A 22,669-nucleotide genomic window follows, 5' to 3' on the forward strand; every position below is an offset into this window, starting at 1 on the left:
TTCTAAAACCAAAAGTGTGATTAAACCAGAGTTTAAGACTGTATTCTTTTAAAATGGTCAACTTCATTGAAAACGTTAAATATAAAACATCTGGGATCCCAAAATAAGGTTTACAAAATGTTTACAACACAAAAATAGATTTACACATGATCAGCTATCAAAAGAATGGTTAAATACAGCCATATACAAAATGCCCCCAACCAAAGCAGTCGGGCAGGCCGAACATGTACGCGCCGCCCCCACGCTCTCCATACTCATGGCCGGTTGACTGACTCCTTGATTTTACCTGCCACACGAGCACCCGTGAGCCAAAGCCCAGCAAGAAAACCCAAATAGCACATAACATATGCAAATCAAATAGCTGGCATAATTCACTGACACATAGGAAAAACCATCATAATAAACAAGTACGGCCATGCCGCCCCCAAGGCCTTACCAAAGCCTGGAGTTTCGGTTCTCACCGCGAGGATAACTCATGTATCCCTTGGGTCCCACCCTGAATATAAGCATCCCATGTGCTGTGTGTTACTTTCGGCCCCACGGCCGCCCCGGCCTACGCCGCACTCGGCCCTTGCCGTTCATTTCATCATAATCACACATATAGTACATTCGAAATAATCATTCACACACATCATGATTCATTTAAGGTTAAACATTTGCACATAGTACAATCTGGGGCCATGCCCTACAATCACACAGTGGGGCCATGCCCTAATCTCGGGTGTTACGGTTTTCTTACCTGTATCCCGAGCTTTCCAAAGTACCACGGTCACGAGCACGGTCCACAAGCACAAGCCTCTCCCAAAATCCTAGTCACAACACACAAAAGACACTTTTAACAACCTTAAATGAGCTTCCAGGCCAAGTTCGAGGACTCGGAACGTTGAAATTCACCAAACATGGTAAAAGACTCAACCCCGAGCACCCTAGGTTAAATTCCCAAGCCTAAAATCCCAAAATCCCTTAAGCGCCGCTGCATAGGCCACCCATGCCGTGGCATGGTCCCCAAACAGAACCCTCAAAGGCCCAAAAACAGGTAAGGGCCGCGGCATTGCTTGGGCCATGCCGCGACCCGCCCTTCTCCATCAGCATACAACTTCTTCGAAGGGCCGCGGCTCACCAAGAACCATGCCGCGGCTCGACCCTTCGAACCCAGAAAAACCCACCATTTTACTCTCTAATCCTCACCTTAAACCATGCCAAACACATATCTCAACCACAAAACTCAATTCCAAACTTTATATGAACAATCTAACAACCTATAGACACTAGAATCAAGATCAAAACATCAACACACCCAAGATCCAAACCTTTGATCTTAAATTTCAGCAACTAACCCAAAACGTAAAAATGCTTAGCTTAGGCATTAAATTCCTCAAATCAAAACAGAACCCAAACTTAAATGTGTATAAAACCCTTACCTCAAATGGAGAATCCACACAAATCTTCCTTGATCTCCTCCTAGACTCCCACTTCTCATTCTCTTCTTCTTCTTGCCCTAACCTTTCTTTCTTCTTCTCTTTCCTTTCTTCCAATTTTATCAAAACACCCAAATGCCCAATGCCCCAAACCGTGCCCCCCTATATCCCAGCTGCCTTTTGTCTATTACCCTAGCCAAAAGACCATTTTACCCCTTCTTAATAATCCTTCCTAACTAAACCTTCAAGGGCACTTAAGCCTTTACACTTCTATTTCAATTCTATCACTTTCTATCTTAAAACTTATTACCCACCACAGTTACAAATGGTTACCCAAGTTACCCAATAACTAATCACTCGTTCTCAACTCAACTTATAAGATTCCCGAAGTACCCCTAGGCTCCTCCCGAGCCGAGTACAACATCCCGTTGTGACTTTTAGACTAACTGGCTCACTAGGACCGTCTCGATGCGTGCATCCTGATAAAACATCACACTCACATGGCACAATTCACATAGTACAATTATCACAGATATGCCCAAACATGGCCAGATTACAATCATGCTCATTCTAAGACAATCAGGTCTACATGCATACTAATTCACATAGTCATGCATCTCAATTAATCAACTAAACACATAGCGTGCAATAAATCGTAATCATGCATTAAGCTCATTAAAGTCACACACAAAAATCCCATTATGCCCTCCAGGCACACTTCCCCAGGCCCTTAAGCCTAAACACTGAATTTGGGTCGTTACAGACCGTCTCACAGCCCGGGTCCAGGAGCTCGAGAAAGAGCTAGAGGAAACCCAGACTAAGCTAAAAAGGGTTCGGACCAAACTTTATGTCTCGTCAAAAAGGAAGTAGAAGGTGGTTGCCAAAGCCACGATGCTGCAGGACAAAGTTACCAGCCTAGAGAGCGAACTCCAGGGGACCAAGGCTATCGCGGCCGCGTCGCAGGAGAGAGTCACTTATTTAGAGGCCTAACTCGAGGCTACTAGGGCCGAACTCCAGGCTGCTAGGGCTGATGTAGCCACGTCGCAGGAGAAAATTGCTTCCTTAGAGGCGGATAGGACAGCTATTGAGTACAGGTCCAGAGACCGCGCCCTTTACGGTGTGTGGAGGTAGGACCCCAACTTTGATTTTTCTTCTTTCGGTGAGCATGCCGTTGCTCGAGCGGCCGTGTGGATCGCCCATGGCAGGAGGCCCTGAGGTCGCCATTTCATCATTCCTGTCAGCTATTCCGCTATGGGCGTATGCTCATCTTGAGCCTTTATAATATTATTATTATTTTTATTTTGTAAATATTTCCATGTTACCAAGACTCCTTTTTCAATATATATATACATGTGTGGTTACTTATATCTTATTCTTCTGTGTTCGAGGTCTTTTTGAGCCTGTATGATGGGGTTTGGTAGGTTCCCCTCTATTATTTACCAGGCTAGAGGTCCTTTGGAGCCCATGTGAAAGGGTTCAATGGGACCTTTTTTGGTGCCTCTTGATTACTTCTATAAGGATATTTTGACCCCTTGGGTTCTAGCTATCCTTTTATATATTCTTGCGCGCGCTTATTATTTTTTTGCGAGAAGCATCCTTCTCGTCATTATTCATAGTACTATTTTTGCAAGGGTCTCTTTTAGGACCCTTTTTGGCTAGATGGCTTGGTGGCCACTCTAGGCTTATTGGTGGGTGCTCTCTCTAAGGTCTTTCCTCTTGTGGGAGCATCTGCCTTTATTTGGTAGTGTGTTGTTTTTTTTTGTAAGACCTTTTGGCCTCCTTGATGTTCATAAGGGTAGCTAATCCTTGTGAACCCAAGAGATGCCTTGCAAGGTCCTCTCCCTGTTTGTTAGGGTTCACCGCGAATTGCATTCCTCTTTTAAATAATTTTGTTTAAGGCTCTGATGCAAGGGGTCCTTTTTAGGATCCTTCTGTTGGAGGGCCCTTTTTAGGATCTTCCTGATAGAGGGTCCCTTTTAGGGTCCTTTTGATAGAGGGTACTCTTTCGGATCCTGGTGCAAGGGGTCCTTTTTAGGATCCTCCTATTAGAGGGTCCTTTTTAGGATCCTGGTGCAAGGGGTCCTTTCTAGTATCCTCCTGTTAGAGGGTCCTTTTTAGGATCCTGGTGCAAGGGGTCCTTTTTAGGATCCTCCTGTTAGAGGTCCTTTTAAGGATCCTGGTGCAAGGGGTCCTTTTTAGAATCCTCCTGTTAGAGGGTCCTTTCTTGCTTGCCGTATGTTTTAGCCTCCTGTCCTCCCCCCCAAGTGTTTGGTGAAATTTATTTCGGCAGGCACTTTGGCTGATGCTCGCATAGAGAAGAAAAATAACACGTGAAGTTGCGAACAGTTTCATTCATAGCATGTGGTTTACAATGACATATTTAAAAAAGGGTTACATCTAATTGGGAGGTTACCTAGGTAGCTTCTTTGATTCCTACTCACTAAGCTAACATGACAAGGAACAAACTAAACATAGGTTCTCATCGCACCGGGTGCCGAAGCCTTACTAGCAGCATTTCTCGAGGTGTTTCGTAACTCGTGGGTCCAACTGATGTGGATCGTGCCTTCATACACAACCATTGCCATCGGCACCGATGACTTTGTGGTTGTGTGGAGGGACATGTTATAGCATCTCTCGCTTCCTTCTGCTCTCCTTTCACGCATGCTACTCCCCCAGGGGTTGGGAATTTCATAGCTAGGTGATACACAAAAGTTATCGCCTTTAATTCTCTCAGAGAGGGTCTCCCTAATACCGCATTGAAGGCTGAGGCGCAATCCACCACGACAAAGTTTGCCATTATGGTGGTTTGCCTGGGTTGTTCCCTCATGGTGACGGCTAATTCAATTGCACCTAGGGGCTGTATCGAGTCCCATGTGAACCCGTGAAGGGAGGAATTGCAGGGTTTTAGGTGCCGAACTCTCAGTCCCATCTTCTCCAAAGCAGGGTGATATAGGATGTCCACAGAGCTTCCATTATCCACTAGGACCCAATGTACTCTCATGTTCACAAGCTAGACAGTTAGCACCAGGGGGTCATTATGAGGGAAATGCACCCCCTGCACGTCTTCTTCAGTGAAAGTCATTGAGTCATTCTCGCCCTTGAAACTCTTCGGGGGGTGTTGCTCCAAACCTAAGACGCACGGTGGTGGACTTCGTCTGGCCTCCTTGGCATATTTGTCTCGTCCCTTCCTTGAATCGCCTCCGAATCCTGGTCCTCCAAAGATGGTCCTGACCTCTCCCTGTACTTCTGGGGCCACCTCTCGCGCCCGCGGCGGGGATGCTCCTTCTTTTGGCCTCTGGTTCTCCTTGCGCATATATCTGCCCAAATGTCCCCTGCAGATGAGCTCCTCGATTTCGACCTTCAAATGGTTGCATTATGCGGTGGTGTGGCCGATGTCCTTGTGATACTGGAAATACTTGCTGGGGTTTCTTTTAGATCGATCTTTTTTCATTGGCGGGGGCCTTTTGAAAGGGACCTGGTTTTCGTTTGTAATGAAAATATGCTCTCTCGCATGGGTGAGGACTGTGTAAAAGGTGTAGGGGCCCTGTAGGCGCTCATCAGAGCGTTGATGCTTCCGGGGTCAATCATCTCTCGTACCCTCATAAACCCCTTTCTTCTTTGCACAGCTTTGGTTTTCTCGGACTGAAGCTTTCGGGGACGACGGGCCTGTTCCAGCTTTGAGGTTCTCGTGACCATCCTCCACGCGAATGTATTTTTGTGTCTGCTCATAGAAATCATCCAAGTCTGTGACCTCCCTCTTGAGCATGTTATCCCATAACTTGCTTCCTGGGTGTACTCCAGCTGTGATGGCCATTTTCAGCTCTCGGTGGGTCAGGCTCCCTACTTTAGCTGCCTCCATTTTCAGACTCTCATTTTCTCCTTGCTTCACATTTGCGAGGCTGGTGCCTGGCATCGTGTAGTCTCGCATGGTGTGGTGTTGCGTGAGGAATTCATCAGAAAGCTGTTGCCAAGATTTGATAGACCCTGGTCTAAGTCTTTTGAACCATTTGTACGCAGGTCCCTTTAACGTGACAACGAAGCAATGACATCTCCCCCCACTGCCAATCCCCCTTAGCTTCATCAGGTCGTTAAATGTATCTAGATGGTATTTTGGATCTGTGCTTCCTTCGTAGGGGGTCATATGTGGTTGCTTAAAATTGGCAGGGAGTCGGATGGCTTGGATCTCCCTCACGAAGGGGGACTCGTGGTCGAACTCTTCCTCAAAAGCTTGACCTCCAGAGGCGGTGACGATCTTGCTTCGCAGGCTCCTTATTTCTGTGTCCAGGTCCTGTCTCCTCTTGCTTAGGGAGTCCCTTAAAGCGGACAGGTTAAGATCCCCCTTTCCTTTGCCCTCTCGAGGCGCCATAGGGGCGTGGTCCTTTTACCAGTCCTCTTCTTGTTGAGCTTCGCCCGTAAATCTGAGGGTGCTCTCTTTAAGGTGACCTCGTCATCGTTGCGAGGGGCAGCATTGGTCTTCGGCTCTAGTTTCTGGGCCTGCTTTGGTGGTTCAGGATGCTCTCATTGCTTCATTCGGGGGGTGTTACTAGTGGAGTGTCGAGTCCTCCCATCATCTACCGGAACAGTGGTCTCTGTCCCCTCCTGACCTTTCTCTTTTCTCTTGGGCAGGGTCACACTTGACTTACCTTGCAACAGGCCCTTCTGTACTTCTTGCATATTCTTCAGGGTGCTCTCCAACCTTTGGTTCTTACGATGCAGCTCACGTATTTCCTCTTCATAGAATCGAGATTTAGAACTCGAGCTCACGGAATGGACCCGGGGATGCTTATCATGTCTATGCGTCGAGAGGCCTAGGTCCTGCCGGCCGGAGTTCGGTACTTGTGGTGGCTTAGGGAGCAGGAACTCATTGGCATTCCCTGGTGGTGCGGTGGTTGTCCTTTGAGGATTCTCACCGGGCGGGATGGCCGGTGATGAGACCTCCCTATCACCCTCGTGAACCTCAGGGTCCCTTGGGGATTCCACATCACTGGGTGGAGGAGGATCCTTCATGGAGGCCTTCAGCTGAACTCCGTTAAGGTGGACTTCCACCTCTCGTGGCTCCCTGAGTCGCTTTGAACGTCACGGCATTTCTTCTTGTTGGGAGTAATGGTAGAATAGTAGCTTGGTACTTAGATACCCACAGACGGTTCCAAACTGTTGACGGTTAGAACTCGACAACTAAGCTAAGTTAGAAAAATTGCAACGTAGAGATTATCAACAGAAAAGTTTTAGAAATCTAAGTAGAAGCTCCAAAAATAATTGCAGAAGAAAAATGGTGAAATCAGTTTATATTGATTATGGTGCACTGCTACAGTAATTTTACCAAAAACGCCTTTGCCATATGGAATTGGGGTTTATTTTATAGTAGGCTCTAATGGCCCTGGATACATGGTGGTCTAGGGGACCAAGCGGTACACAGGTACACTGTTAGGAGAGTGGTTTCAGAGGTAGTGGTGTTGATACTAGTACACGGCCAGGTACCATGCCTGGTACTGGGCCTTACGCGCGTAGTTGAGGCATGGGCGAGGCACCATCCTGCGAGGCGCCTCCTGGTGTTGGGCTTTACGCGCGCGGCTGAGGAATGGGCGAGGCACCATCCCGCGAGGTGCCTCCTGGTGCTTGGCCTTATGTGCGCGACCGAGGCATGGGCTAGGCACCACCTCGCGAAACGTCTCCATTCGCGAGGCCATCAGGTGCAGCGAGACCATCTGGCGCAGTGAGGTCTGAGACGCTCCACTAGCAAGGCCATCAGGTGCAGCGAGGCACGAAACGCTCCACTAGCGAGGCCATTAGGTGCAGCGAGACCATCAGATGCAGCGAGGCACGAGACGCTCCACCAACGAGACCATCAGGCGCAGCGAGCCGTGAGTCGCGAGACGCTCCACTAGCGAGGCCATCAGATGCAGTGAGGCATGAGGCGCTCCACCAGCGAGACCATCAGGCACAGCAAGGCATGAGACGCTCCACTAGCGAGGCCATCAAGTGCAGCGAGGCGCAAGATGCTCCACTAGCAAGGCCATCAGGTGCACGCAAGGCATGGCCTCGCTAGGTGCGTGGCTGGTGGGAGACAATGGGGGGTCCGAGGGCATTGTGGCTCAATCACGTAATTAAGCACTTATGGGACCTTGGCACTTGTTTTGGGTCTTCTCCAAGCATGAAATTTTGAGCATCCACGGATCTTGTCTCCCGGATTGGTAAAATCCAAGGTCCTAGAGACTAGAATTTCAATCCAAAGTTATTTAATAAATTAGAACTTGATGGATGAATTTTGTTGACACATTGTGACAAGGTTTTCAGCGAGACTCAGACTAGGGGATTGTGCTCGGGACATCGGTGATTGGAAAGCTCGGGACACAGGTAAGAAAACTGTTGTACTCGTAGAGCAGGGCGAGGCCCTATAGTTTGCGTTGCAGGGCACGACCCTATATGATTTTGTTGCGGGGCGTAGCCCCATTGATTATGTTTATACGTGTTTAAGTATTTGTCTAATTATGCTATGTGTGCATATTTGTGAATCAACTGCAAGGGTCGCAAACGGTGAAGACCGAGGATGGCAAGGGCCGGGAATGGCAAAGGCCGAGAACAGCAAGGCCGAGTACGACAAGGGGCCGAGAGCAGCGTTAAGCATGCAGAGTGCGAGTTGCCAGGGTGAGATCCCTATAGGATACATGGGATATCCTCACGGTGTAGAGCGCGAACCCAGGGCCTGGTAAAGCGCTTGGGACGGCATGGCCGTTATATGTTTAGCTTTCTGGCAGTTTTATTATATGTTGATTGATATATATATATGCATATTTTGATTGCTTGTGTGGAGTTTTCTTGCCGGGCTTCGGCTCACGGGTGCACTATGGCGTAGGTGAGGGCAAGGGGAAGATTGACCAACCATGAGTACGGAGAGCATGAAGCAACGTGTACATGTTTGGCCTGCCTGGCTGCCACGGCCAGGGGTATTTTTGGGAGATGTTTTGTATTAAATTGGATTTTTTCGTTTAGTCGACTTTAATTATATTTTGAGTTGTAAATATTTTTAACAGTATTTTGGGATCCCAAATGTTAAATGCTTAACAATTTTCAATGAATGGTTACATTTTCAAATTATGTGACTTTTACTACAGTTTAGCTACACTTTTGACCTAAATCCTCGATTAGTGAGTTAATTGCACGTTTTAAACTCACTTAGTAATGGCTCTAAGGAAGTAGGGTGTTACAGCTTGGTATCAGAGTGAGCCAAGGTTTATGGTTCCTAGAGATTGACCGAACATGTATGGTCGTTGTCAGTGACAAGCTCGACTCAGGATTGGTTGGTAAAGATTGAATTATATGTTTGATTATGTGCTTAAATGCCCTGTATGCTTGATTATTTTATATAGAGCATGATGAATGAGTTAACATATGCATGATGCTAGGGCATGACCCATTGAGTGTTGTATGTTATTTGTGCACTGTGGATTGATGTTATGGTTGGCTGATGTGAATTGGGAGGTGGTATTTTGATGTTGTTATCATGCCTGATGAGTAGCGTCGTTGATTGCAGGCATATTGTTGAGATGCCTCGATAATAATCTAGACTTTGCGGCAGTAGGGCCGAGGATGACAACCAGGGTCAAGACCCTCCACCTGCCCCACAGAATTGGCAAGAGATGATTGCCGAAAATGAAGCTAGACTGCATCAAACAGAGGAAGAGCTTCGGCAGCCGAGGCAGCAGGCCCCTCCTCAGGCCACTAGGTTGTTAATTCAGCAGGCGGTTACTCCAGTGCTAGTTCAGCCTGTTATGGAGAATAGGTGGGAACCTTTGTATGAGAGGTTCAGGAAGCAGCATCCTCCCACCTTCGAGGGTGGACCAGACCCACTGCGGGCAGAGTAGTGGATGAATATGATTTCCTCCATCCTGGATTTCATGAGGGTGGAAGGAAATGAGAGGGTAGCTTGTGCTAGCTACATGTTCAGAGAGGATGCCCGCATCTGGTGGGATGTAGTGACTCAGAGAAGGAATGTTGCGATTATGACCTGGGAAGAATTGAGAAACATCTTTAATGAGAAATATTATAGTGTTGTAGTCCGAGCTGTGAAGGTTGATGAATTTATCAACCTAACTCAGGATCGATTGACAATTACTAAGTAAGTTCGCACCGGATTTGGTGCTGACCGATGCGGCTATAAGGGATCGGTTTGTGCGGGGGTTGAATGTTATGATCGCCTGTGATGTGAAGATTACTTTGGATCCAGAGACTACTACATATTCTTAGGTAGTGGACAAGGCCCTTACAGCTAACGGGGTCGAGGACTAGATTTGGAGAGAGGGCGCTGCTAGGCGCGATGCCAGGAGGACGGTGCCTCCTTTTATTGGATCCAGTCAGGGTAGTGGCCCCATTGAACTAAAGAGAAAGGTCTCAGATTTTTTTGTTCCTCCTAGCTTGGATAGGAGGGCATAGGGTGCTTTTAGCGGCCGTCAGAGTGGAGGTGACAACTGGAGGAGTTTCCCAGTTTGTACTCGGTGCAGAAGATGCCATCAGGGAGAGTACAGGATCAGGGCCTGCTTTACTTGTAGGAGTATCAATCATTTGAAGAAGGACTACCCACAGGCCAGGAAAGAGGAGCTGAAGCAGGGCGACAGTCTCGCTCCTGCCAGAGTATTCACCTTGACTTAGATTGAGGCGGAGGCTAGCCCCTCGGTCGTGACATGTCAGATTTCTAGTGCTAGTTCTTCTTATACTGCATTGATTGATTCAGGAGCTATTCATTCATTTGTGTCTGCTAGAATGATAGATCAGCTGTGTAGACCTAGTGATTTGTACGCTAGGGGTTTTCATACTTTGTTGCCAACTGGGGAACTGGTGCACTCTAGGAGATGGATGACTTCAATATGATCCTGGGGATGGATTGGTTATCGAAGTATGCGGCGATGATTGACTGCAAGCACAGGATGGTGACTTTTGAACCAGAAGGGGAGGTACCCTTAGTATTTGTGGGGACAGTAAGTGGACTGCGAGTACCTATGAATTCAGCACTGAAGTCTAGAGACTTGATGCAGGAAGGTTGCATAGGATTCCTAGCGAACATTGTGGATACCTCTAGGGTTATGTCAGTTGGACCGTGTGAGACCAGATTGGTATGTGAGTTTCCAGATTTATTTCCAGCAGATTTGCCAAGGTTACCGCCACAACGGGAGATCGAGTTTGTTATAGAGTTGGCGCCAGGGGCGGAGCCAGTATCCAGGACACCTTACAGAATGGCTTCGGCAGAGTTGAAGGGATTGAAGAGTCAGTTGCAGGAGTTACTGGATTTGTGGTTGATCAGACCGAGTTTCTCGCCATGGGGTGCTCTAGTGTTGTTCGTTAAGAAGAAGGATGGATCTCTTAGGATGTGTATTGACTACAGGGAGCTGAACAAGTTGACTATTAAGAACAAGTACCCACTGCATAGGATAGACGATTTATTTGACCAGCTATAGGGAAAGATAGTGTTTTCTAAGATTGATCTCCGGTCAGGTTTCCATCAGCTAAGGATTAAAGAGGAGGACATACCAAAAAATTGCTTTCCGCACAAGATATGGACATTATGAAATCCTGGTTATGTCCTTTGGATTAATCAACGCCCCAGCAGATTTTATGGACATGATGAATAGGGCTTTCAAGGACTATTTGGACAACTTCGTGATTGTGTTTATTGAAGATATACTAGTATACTCTCAGTCAGAGACAAAGAATGAGCAACATCTACGTTTGGTATTGCAGCGGTTGAGAGAGCATAGGTTATATGCTAAGTTTAGCAAGTGCGAGTTTTGGCTACCGCAAGTAAAGTTTCTGGTCCATATTGTCAGTAAGGAGGGGATTCTGGTTGACGCAAGTAAGATTGAGGCACTGAGAGATTGGCCTAGACTGAATAGTGTTCCGGAAGTTAGGAGTTTTCTAGGATTGGCAAACTTTATCGGCAATTCATTGAGGGATTCTCCAGGATAGCCACACCGTTGACTTAATTGACGAGGAAGAAGACTAAGTATGTGTGGATAGACAGGTGTGAGAACAGTTTTAAGTAATTGTAGTGACGACTAATCACCGCTCCAGTATTGAGTCTACCGACAGAAAATGAGAAGTTTGTACTTTACTGTGACGCTTCCATACAGGGTTTAGGGTGTGTGTTGATGCAAGCCGGAAAGGTGATAGCCTATGCATCAAGATTGTTAAAGGAGTATGAACAGAGATATCCCACGAATGATCTGGAGTTGGCAGCGTTGGTATTTGCACTTAAGGTTTTGAGACACTACTTGTATGGTGAGAAATGAGAGATATACACCGACCATAAGAGTTTGAAGTACTTCTTTACTTAGAAGGATTTGAATATGCGTCAGAGATGGTGGCTGGAATTGGTAAAGGATTATGATTGTGATATCCTATACCATCCTGGGAAGGCTAATGTAGTGGCTGATGCATTGAGTCGGAAGGGCCCGAGACAAGTGTTCAGTTCGAGGCAGATATCTGATAAGTTAGCTGAGGAGATGACTAGAGCGGGTATAGAGTTGGTGGTTGGATGGTTAGCCAACATCACTCTTCAGTCTACACTCCTTGAGAGGATCAAGAGAAGCAGGGGAAGGATTCCCAGTTGAGAGGGCACACAGAGAGTGTGTTAGTCGGAGGGCTAAGGACCTCTCTATCTCGCAGATGGGATTACTGAAGCACAAGGGTCGGATCTGTGTTCCGATGGATTTTGGTATCCGGCGAGAAAAAGGGAGGGAAATGAGAGATAGAGGGAGAGAGAGAGAGAGGGAGAGAGAGAGAAAGTTGAGCTGCTGTTTTTGTGTCTTCCTTAGTTCTTTCTGAAAGCTTCTAGCCTTAACTAAGTCCAACCAAGGACAGGGAAAAGTCCCTAACCCAAATCTTTGCTCCTTAATGTCCCCAAGGGAAATACCATCCTTTTCCACATTTCCCACTAATCCTCAAGTTTCACATAAGAGTCCCAATTAATCTCGGTATACCCAAATAATCACCAAATAAATTCCCATTATCCGCTAAACGCTGGTAATGTACTAAGTTACAAAAATATCCCTTGGATTACCCTTAGTCGTGTATTTGACCCTGTACGCCCTGATTTTCCCACAGGCTGTTATCGAGCTGAGATACGGCCTAATCATGTCTACCACGTAGACATCCCCAAGACTGGAGCTGCCATCGAAAGATCCTACTTCCTTAGCTTGAGGAGACCTAAGGGTCCGCCAAGATTAGACTGAGTCTGGACTATGAAGGCCACAGGTCGAGGGAAGCATCCAGCTCGTGGTACGAGCTAGAGTTGGAGGCTGTGACCTTTTATAAAGTCAACCACGCAAGGTAAACGTGCATATATCAGACATCACGTGTCTGATATATCCCTGACTTCTCGAACACGCAGCATGAACGTGCGCATTCAGACACCCACGACTAGGTTGGGCTGTGCGCCCATTATCCTCCTTACCTATTGATTAGACCACACTTCATGTGTCAGGTTTTAGGAATTAATCATGAATGTCACAGAGTTGACATGATAGGTAAGAAGGTCACGGGATGACCTTACCAACTCCCAGGTGCCTTCTCCTATAAATATGGAGACCCTGGGAGTTGCAAGTGGTTGGATTCTATTGTGTAAGAAATATCCTGTAAAAGAATACCAAACAGATAGCAATAATATTGACTGGTGGAGTAGAAGGATTTTAACCTTTGAACCACCTAGAAACGTAATTGTGTCACCATCCCATTCTCAAAAGATCATTCATCTATTTCGATTCAACATAAGAACTAATCCCTTCCTCTTATTTTCTTAATTACCTGTTGGCGAAGAACCGCGTCAACAGACCCCATTGTGACTTTTCTGCTAACTCGCTCACTAGGATCGCCTGATGTCGAATAATAAAAGTATATCCACATAATAAAGTGGTCTCAATCACATAACACATATAATTACATTTATACCCTCAACAGGTCAAAATTACGAAAATTCCTTTACTAACGAAAAACGGGCCCACATGGATATTTAATACACATAAACATGCATAAGTATTCATATCACAATATAATTCATATATGCCACATAATCACACATATATTCAATTAATCTCACATAATAATCCATTTATGCCCTCCCGAAACACTAATCAAGGCACTAAGCCTTATTAGCAAATTTTAGATGTTACAATAGGTCACGACTTGTGATATTCCAGGTCCCGGCATTGAAGTTCTGTCTCCGAGGCAGAGCCCTCTCAAAACACCTCAATTCCTTTCCCACATGATTTTGTAACATCCATACACCTAATAGAAGTTAAAATATTATCTTTAACATCCATATAACATTATGGCTTTATCTAATTCAATCTTTGAAATGAGTAACTCTCAATCCACACATTATTGGGTGATTTTTTGGAAGTGACAAATTTGTAACTAACTTTGTAACTAAAAAATATGTTACACAATTAACATACACATTTGTCCAATTTTGTAACTGTCTATATCATGTGACAATATGTGATAAACACATTTGCCACATTATTTAATCGAAACATTATATTATATAAAATAATATAACAACTTGCATGTGACACATGTCCTTTTTCAGGGAATGTGTCGTAACCATTTTATTTATTTATTTAATAATATATTTATTCAAAAATGATAAAATATCTAAAAACGATAACCAATCTTATGAGATAAATATTTTCATTATGTGAATAAATGTTTGAAGCAATTCAAATCCAATTTGATTTTTCACATTTTTAAATAAAGAAAAACTAATTAATTCAATCCTAGACATAATTCTAATTTATGAACCAATTCAAATCCAATTTGAAACTTTCCTAATGATTTCTTCTCTATTTCCTTCTATCATGAAGAAAGAAATTCCTTGAGAATCTATCTCATCCAACCCTAGACTTTTCTCTTTTCTAACCAGATGACATCTTCTCAGTTCAATATGTTGCTCTACAATTCTTTGAGTGTTCTCCTCTTGAGAATCATTCTTGGATGTAGATGCTAGAGAATTGTTCTCATATAAAAAATTCTTCTTTAGAGATGTAAAAGTTTAAGAATTGTTGTCACATAACATATTCTCAAAAAAATTCAACTTCTCTAGATTCTATCACAACATTAGATTCTAGGTCTAATAGTCTATATGCTTTATTATTGTAACGCCATGGTTAGCCAAGACCATTACAATGTGTGTTTAGAATAGTGCTCCACTCGCTAATTGAGTCATTTGTAATTAAAGACTAAATGAAAAATTTTGGTCAACGAAATAATTATTTTTTTATTAAAAATATCCAGTTTATACACAAGATCCCAAAAAGGTTTTGCAAACTGAAAAAGACAAATATTAAAAAAAGAATGTAGCCGTACTAAGCGGCAAAACATGATTCAACCTAGTTCCTCCCAAGCTATCTCAGCTGTGGCGGTTGAGTAGGCTGCATATGTACACACCGCCCCTGAAGCTCTCCAACTCATGGTTGGTCTAACTTATCCTTGCCCTTACTGCATCACATAGCACCCATGAGCCAAGGCTCAGCAAGAAAACTTAAATTAACAGATACAAATGAGCAACAATATATATCATAGTAAACTTAGATCGATAAGTTCAATAAGCAATAAGACATAAGCAATAAGCTTAGCAGTAATAATTTGCCCAATCAAACACATAAACGAATCTCAATTATCAATATAGTTAGTTAAGTGCAATCAACACTTTTGTTCATTTATATGATGTTTAGGCTCGACGCCCTTAGGTCATCCTTGAAAATAGATATAATCACAAATAAATATATTGTACAGCATGCAACTAGATACAACATATGCAAGCATTCCTAATTAAGTCATTATAATTAGAATCACAGTTAAATCCATTTACAGGGGTCCAAGCATCGATCACAAGCAGGGTGCAGTTTTCTTACCTCAAGTTCCGCGTGATAGGCGATATAGCCTCAAGTACAATCTTGATCCCAAGCCTTGTGATAATCTAGTCACAACAGAAGCATACTCTTATTAGAGATTGACTTCAAATCCCGAGCCTCACCCCAGACTCTATTCCTAAGATTACTATTCACATTTGCTGGGACGTTGGAAACGTCCCCCGAGCCCCCAAGTGGGCCACTAAATGGATTCCTGAACTCCTCGAGCCCTAATCCTAGAATTAGCAAAACCACATTTCAGGGCACCTAGCGCGGTCGCGCCTGCAAAAAGTTTGAGCTTCTTGGGGTACTGGTACGGTCGCACCCTAGCCTAGCGCGGTCACGCCACTGACTCCGAAGCCCAAAATTAAAATCAATTCCTAAGGTTCTATGACATCAGCTAGGTTGCCAGAAACCCAAAAATTCCAAGAAACTAAAAGTGTTCTTCCCCAATTAATCCCTGCGATTTCTGCGACTTCCCCGCTCAAATATCAGACTCAAAATCAATTCAACTAGAGTTTTAACATAGTGTTGTACCCTAATTTCATCATGAGTTCGTTCACTCAGCTCGGGTACAGCTGGCAGATAAATACATGGAAAAATAACCAAGTAGGATATCTGATTATTATCCATATGGACAACTCAAGATTCATAATGGTCAGACCTAATGTTAGGCGTCCTGACTTTACCACGAACTAAGAATCAGATAGCTGTCAAAGCATAAGCTCATGAGAGATATGCAGCTTGTGGTGATTTAGATATAACGCATACTAAAGTATCCCCAAAGATTCAGGATTTGTTTATATGATTATTCATGACCAGGCTGTCATATTTATTATCCGAGATAGCATGAACATATTTATTTTGTTATCAAATCATATCCCAGCATAAATGGGAATGATTTGTGTTAAATATGGACATTATGTAATTACGTGATTGACTCACGCAGTTACCCAAACCTGTTCATGGAATTCCCCTATAAATATTGGGAATATTGAACAGGAAAGGGGGACCATTATTCTGTAATACCAAAACTCTACCAAAATAGAGAGAGAAACAACAATAACATTGACTCGTGTACTAGGTGAATTTTAACCATTGAACCACATAAAAGTTCTGAGTTTTTCGAGTGAATTCTTGTTGTTTTCATTACAGTTTACCGTCAAGCACTAATCTGCCCTTATTATTTCTTAATACACTGTTGGCGAAAAACTGTGTCAACAGTTTGGTGCTTTCATTGAGAGAAAATTAGTGCTTCACCAAAATCCCAATTGATTTCCTTCATGGTGCTCACTCGCTCAATGCATGATAATGAGATAGAAAAACTCAGTGGGCAGGAGGCCCATCATACTGCTGTTCTGAACAAACGTGGCCCTAAGATTCAGCAACGTCCGGGAAAACAGCCAGCGGGTCAAGGCGACACTGGGAGTTCGGCGTCATTATCGCTAAACCCAAACCCAGGCTATCTAACTGCCATCGAGATGGAGAACATGCAATTGAGGAGCCATCTCGCTAGGGAAACCAGGCATATTGAAGAGGTTTTAGCTCGGTTACCCTCTCTTGCAACCGACGATAATGTTGGAAAGAGACAAAGTGGGTCTCATAAGTCCCATAGGAATAATCGATCCAAACTGAGTCGATCTGTCAGAACTGCCACTCCAAGTTATGTACCTGCGAGGCGAGATCACCAGAATGCTCGACCCAGCGACCATCACAGGGGTCCTCAGCATGTCAGTCGATTGGTTAGGACTGCAACCCCAAGTTCAGTGCCTTCTTCATAGGTCCCCAAGAATGCCCATGAAAATCCACGAGGAGGGGCTGGGACAGGCTCCCGAAGACAAAATGCTCCAACAAATCCTCCTACGCCACGATTGGATCACCAGGAACTTAAAACTATAGACATTGGAGTAGAACAGAGGCATGCTAACTTAGTCTGTCCTGATGGAACGAGGATAGCCTCACCAATAAGGCATCCCCCATCACCTATAAGACATCCAACACCACCTCGTCCTCAATGGGATACTCCAGCTCATGGAGACAGTAGAAGAAATACTCCCCCATCTGCTAATACTTACGTCCCATGAACACATGGCGAGAATCTAGGTCCTCGGCTCCAGCCGCGAGCTGTAAGCTTCGCAAATGGGAGTTACTGGACCAAAAGTCCTCGTAGCGGTAGGTCTGAGAGCGACCTAAGGAATCATTTGAGTTCAGCACAGAGCCCTTGGTATGATCCGCAACTCAATTTGCGTGATCGTCTAAACTCGTAGAGAAGGTATCTAGCTCGAGATGAAGATATTAGCTATACACGACAAGATGGAGGTCCGTCCATAGTATGCGATAACAAAAATGCCCCGCAAAACCAAGCTCGAGCTTGGAGGGACAATAACCCATCCAACGCATATGATAGGATGGGAGCTGTTGAACATCCCTCAGGTAACCTAGGGACTAGGGACCAAACCCTCAAAAGACTAGCTATGATGGAAGAGCAAAGGAAGAGGTTTTTGTCTGAAAAAGAAAAGGATGATTGCGACTCAGATGAGGAGCTCAAACCTTTCGCTCCAAATACTGCGGTGGCCACATATCCGGTAGGCTTTAGAATGCCACACTGTCAAAATTTGATGGAGACGAGGATCCATTAGATCACCTCAGAATGTTTAACATCATGATGATGGCTCATAATGTCGAGCTCGATCTAAGGTGTATTTTTTCCCTGCAACTCTGGTCAGGCCAGCTAGGTAGTGGTTTAAACAATACAAGAGGCATTCAATAAGCTTGTGGAAGAAGTTTTCTTCTAATTTTAAAAAAACATTCCGAGATTCATAGGCAGCTCGGGTTAAGGCTGACTCATTGGCCAACCTAAAGCAGCAACCTGGCGAAACATTGAAGGCATATCTTAGTAGATTTGCCAAAGTTGTTGCACGAGCTAGGGATGCTGATGACAGCTCCAAACTCATGGAAATGAGGATAGTAATCCTTGTCGGGGGCAACCTATGGCAGGAACTCCAAAGAAAAGGAGTTAAAAACATAGATGAATTCTTAGCTCGTGCTCAAGAATGGATAAATCTTGAGGAGGCGCGAGCTTCTATTGCAGGAACTAGCCAAACCCCTATCCAACCCATTTGAGCAATAACGGATGTGGCAGCTACGACCCAAACTATTACCCAAAATAACTAAGGGGAGAATAACAAAAGAAAAGGGAATGGTGAACCCAACCAGAGCGGGACAAAAAAAAAAACAAGCCTGCAGAGAAGTTCAAGCCTATCTATGCCACATATACCAACCTAACAGACAAACATGAGAACATTTTTCTGGGCAATTCTAGTCGCCTTTCATGGAAGAAGCCAGAACCATTAAAGATGCAGAGGGTGAAGATAGATCCAGTTCCAGAAGCTCCAACAAGCCAACCCGGAGCTTAAACGAATTAGGTCAACCCTCCCCCGATAGTAGGGGGAGATATAACCACCAGTACGGGAGGTACATTAACGAACTGAAGTCTCATAACAGGGTGGAGTTTGTCTCGGAGCAACGGTTATCAAAACAGCAACGATTGGAAAAGCAACCAATCATTTTCACGGAAGAGGAGGCTAGCCATGTGCAATTCCAACATAACGATTCCCTGGTGGTAACCGTTCAGTTCGCCAACAGAAGGGTCCGAAGAACATTGGTGGATAACAAAAAACCTTAGAAAAAAGATGGGGTTATCTGTAACTGATTTGAAGGACACCTCGATGACTCTATATAGGTTTTCGGGTGAGGGGTCAGTAGCCATTAGGACGATCAGATTGGTGGTGACATTGGGAAAAGAGTCACGTACTGTTTCCAAATTACTCGAGTTTGTGGTAATCGATTGTCTGGCTGCCTACAATGCGATTTTGGATTGACCTGCGCTGATGGCATTTGAAGCCATAACCTCTATCCGCCACCTGGCAATGAGATTCCCCTCAGCTGCAAGAATATTCATAGTTAGAGGTGATCAGGTCGCTACCAGGGAATGCTATAGCATTTCCATGAAGGGAAAATCACAACCCGGGCAGCAAGTGATGGCCATAAATGACACAAATGAGGAGTTCCAGGAAGTAGAAGTTATTCATGGGACGAAAGAACCTCAGGAAAAAGAGGATAGTGAGGTCTCCCAACGCGACGGCATTGGAAAGAATCTTCAAGAAAAAAGGAAGAAGGAGCTAGTTGGATTCTGACAGAAAAACCTAGACGTCTTCACTTGGTCGCATGAAGATATGGTGGGAATAAGTCCGAATATAACAATGCACACTTTAAATTTGGACAAGAATGTGCCTACGAAATCCCAAAAATGGAGATGTTTGGGAACGGTCCGAGCTGAAGCCCTTGAGGAAGAAGTAGCTCGGTTCTTAAAATGCGGATTTATCCGGGAGGCAAAATATCCGATCTGGGTTGTCAATCCAGTGCTAGTCCCAAAGCCGAACGGGAAGTGGAGAACCTGTATAGACTTCTCCGATCTAAATAAAGCTTGTCCCAAGGACTATTTCCCACTGCCAAGGATTGACCAGTTGGTAGATGCCACAGTAGGTCACGAGCTCATGTCCTTCATGGATGCGTACTCTGGATATAACCAGATTGCAATGAATCCTGTGGACCAGGAACATACTAGTTTCATGACTGAACATAACATATACTGTTACAAAGTTATACCATTCATTTTGAAGAATGTCGGGGATACATACCAATGTTTGGTCAACAAAATGTTCGCTGGCTAGATCAGGAGAACTATAGAGGTGTATGTCGATGAGATCCTTGTCAAGTCAAAGACTGCCAATACCCATGTGTTCGATCTAAAGGAATGTTTTAGAATATTAAGGAGATATGACATGAAGCTGAATCCTTAGAAATGTACTTTCGGAGTGGCATTTGGAATATTCCTAGGGTTCATAGTCAACACGAGGGGAATAGAGGCGAATCCTAAGAAAATCAGATCGTTGTTAGAAATGCCTTCACTAAGGTCATGTAAAGAAGTTCAAAGCCTAACTGGAAGGGTGGCAGCTTTGAATTGACTCATTTCAAAATCCACTGACAAGTGTTTGTCATTCTACAACTTGCTCAGAGGAAACAAGAAATTTGAGTGGACCGAGGAGTGCGAACAAGCATTCCACGACCTAAAAATGCACCTGGCCGAGCCCCCGCTACTATCTAAACCTATGTCTGGAGAATCGCTGTTCCTTTATTCAGCCGCGACAGAGAATGCAGTCAGTGCCGTGTTAGTTCAAGAAGAAGACCGTGCTCAAAACCAGTATATTATGTAAGCAAGAGACTTCTTGGAGCCGAGTCACGATACCCACTGATAGAGAAGCTGGTATTCTGTCTGATATTGGCTTCCAAAAAGCTCCGGCCATATTTCTAGTCTCATTAAATCAATGTCTTAACCGACCAACCTTTAAGGCAGGTTTTGCAAAAGCCTGAGACGTCGGGACGTCTTTTAAAATGGGCCATCAAACTTAGCCAGTTCGAGATATTGTACATACCACGGACCTCAATTAAGAGTCAGGCCCTTGCTGACTTTAAGGATGAATGCACTGGTTTTCAAGAAGAGCTCTTGAGGGAGCCAGTGCAGGAATTATGGAAAATCTTCATTGATGGATCGTCAAACGAGAACGGATCAGGAGCTGGGATCATCTTAATCTCACCAGAAGGGCATCCATTTCATACTCTAAGATTTGGATTTGAGGCATCGAACAACAAAGCAAAATATGAGGCCTTACTAGAAGGGCTGAGGGTGGCGAGAGAGCTCAAGGCGAAAACTATCCAATGCTATAGCGATTCCAACCTCATGGTCAATCAAGTATTGGGGGAGTATCAAGCTCGAGGTACCAAGATGGCGGCCTACCTAGCTAAGGTAAAGGTTGAACTGTATGAATTTTAGTATAACTCTGTTGAACAGATACACCGTGAGCAGAATTCTAACGTTGATGCTTCGGCACGACTTGCTACCACAAAAGAGGCTGAGACATTGAATATAGTGCCAGTTGAGTTCTTGGAGAGCCCAAGTGTGATGGGAGAAGTGATAGAGTTCGGAATGATCGACATAAGACCGACCTGGATGACTCCCATAATGGAATACCTCCCAACTGGAAAGTTACCCGATGACAGAAAAGATGCGAGAAGTCTCTTGCTGATGTAGTAGACTGGTCTCTGAACTCGGTCTTCTTCCCGGACCAATACGGCACTGGCTGCATCCTTAGTGACAGCCAGGTAGAGAAAAAGAGGCTCTCCTGCTTTTGGTTTGGATAGTACGGGTGGCTCGGCCAGACGTGCCTTCAGGTCGAGGAATGCGCTTTCACACTCTTCTGTCCATTCGAACATCTTGTTTCCTCGGAGCAGGTTGTAGAATGGCAAACACTTATCGGTGGACTTGGAAATAAACCGATTGATGGCCGCCACTCTTCCTGTCAGGCCTTGGACATCTTTTCGTGACCTGGACGAGGGAAGCTCGAGCAGTGATCTGATCTTGTCGGGGTTTGCCTCGATTCCACGGGTATTGACAATGAACCCCAGGAATTTCCCTGACGCGACACCAAAAGTGCACTTCTGTGGATTAAGCCTCATGCCATACTCCAGTAGTATCTTAAAACATTCTTCCAGGTCGGAAACATGGTTATCAGCATTATTTGACTTGACTAGCATGTCATCAACGTACACTTCCATGTTTTTTCTGATCTGGTCTGCGAACATTCTATTTACTAACCTTTGGTAGGTAGCTCCGGCGTTCTTCAACCCGAACGACATGACCTTGTAACAATAAACGTTAGTCGGGGTCATGAAACTGGTGTGCTCCTGATCCGCCGGATTCATGGTGATCTAATTGTAGCTCGAGTACGCGTCCATAAATGACATGAGCTCGTGCCCCGCCGTGGCATCTACCAAATGGTCAATCCTTGGCAGTGGAAAACAATCCTTGGGGTAGGCTTTATTCAGGTCGGAGAAGTCTATGTAGGTCCGCCATTTTCTGTTGGACTTCGGGACCAGCATGTGGTTGGCGACCCATATTGGAAACTTGGCTTCACGGATGAAGCCACATTTTTTGAGCCGGGCTACCTCTTCCTCCAAGGCTTCAGCCCGTGTTGTTCCTAGGCGTCTTTGCTCCTGGGACTTGGCGGGAATGCTTTTATCCAGATGAAGTGTATGCATGATGACACTCGGGCTGATTCCCACCATATCCTCATGGGACCATGCAAACACGTCCAGGTTATCCTGCAGAAATCTGATCAGCTCCGCCTTCCTCTTGCTGCAGAGATTTTTCCCAAGCTTGACCATCCGTGATGGATTCTGCGGATCAATGTTCACTTCCTCGAGCTCCTCAATAGCCTGGAGCTCGGACCTGTC

The sequence above is a fragment of the Humulus lupulus genome, chromosome 4, assembly GCF_963169125.1.
Source record: "Humulus lupulus chromosome 4, drHumLupu1.1, whole genome shotgun sequence".
Lineage (NCBI taxonomy): Eukaryota > Viridiplantae > Streptophyta > Magnoliopsida > Rosales > Cannabaceae > Humulus > Humulus lupulus.